We start from the raw sequence: 538 nt of genomic DNA, 5'->3' as shown, positions 1-538 counted from the left end.
ATGGTCCCCATGTTGTTTACTTGTCTATGTTGTGATAATGCACCTGACCAAATTTCTCCAGTTGGAGATAATAAAGTTATTCTTATTCTTATTCTTACACACACACACACACACACACACACACACACACACACAGGCACAAGCATGGTGTCCAAGTTAATAAAATACATAGGAAAAAGAAACAGAGATAACACTGGCACACACACACGTGACACACACTGGCCGGCACACACACACACACACACACACACACACACACACACACACACACACACACACACACACACACACACTCTCTCTCTCTCTCTTAATGTATGCTAATATGTGAGTACTAAGTGTGCGTGTGCGTAAGACACACACACACACACACACACACACACACACACACACACACACACACACACACACACAGAGTCGTGTATTCTTGATGGGAGTAAGGTAATTAAAGTCAACGAAAAATTATGCGATCGGGCTGACGCGGGAAATGTGCTTCCGGATAAGTCAGTTGTAAACCAATAATTATCTGCATGGACTCGAC

Source organism: Babylonia areolata, chromosome 19 (assembly GCF_041734735.1).
Source record: "Babylonia areolata isolate BAREFJ2019XMU chromosome 19, ASM4173473v1, whole genome shotgun sequence".
Lineage (NCBI taxonomy): Eukaryota > Metazoa > Mollusca > Gastropoda > Neogastropoda > Buccinidae > Babylonia > Babylonia areolata.
The sequence above is the reverse complement of the archived record's forward strand: the minus strand, read 5'-3'. Positions refer to the sequence as shown.